This window comes from Rhincodon typus, unplaced genomic scaffold (assembly GCF_021869965.1).
Source record: "Rhincodon typus isolate 14 unplaced genomic scaffold, sRhiTyp1.1 hic_rhity00003103, whole genome shotgun sequence".
NCBI classification, from domain to species: domain Eukaryota; kingdom Metazoa; phylum Chordata; class Chondrichthyes; order Orectolobiformes; family Rhincodontidae; genus Rhincodon; species Rhincodon typus.
In genome coordinates, this window is record NW_025968741.1 from 18237 (window position 1) to 18794 (window position 558).

The window sequence follows — 558 nt, forward strand, 5'->3', positions numbered from 1 at the left end:
AGTCAGGCACACAGAGAGCTACAGGAGTCAGGCACACAGAGAGCTACTGGATTCAGGCACAGAGAGAGCTACAGGATTCAGGCACGCAGAGGGCTACAGGTGTCAGACACACAGAGAGCTACAGGAGTCAGACACACAGAGAGCTACGGGAGTCCAGCACACAGAGAGCTACAGGAGTCAGGCACAGAAAGAGTTACAGGTGTCAGAGACACAGAGAGCTACTGGATTCAGGCACACAGAGAGCTACAGGTGTTAGGCACACAGAGAGCTACAGGAGTCAGACACACAGAGAACTATAGGTGTCAGGCACACAGAGAGCTACTGGAGTCAGGCACACAGAGAACTACAGGAGTCAGGCACACAGAGAGCTACTGGAGTCAGACACACAGAGAGCTACAGGAGTCAGGCACACAGAATGCTACAGGTGTCAGACACACAGAGAGCTACTGGAGTCAGGCACACAGAGAACTATTAGGTGTCAGGCACACAGAGAGCTACTGGAGTCAGACACCAGAGAGCTACTTTGTCAGGCACACAGAGAGCTACAGGTGTCAGGCA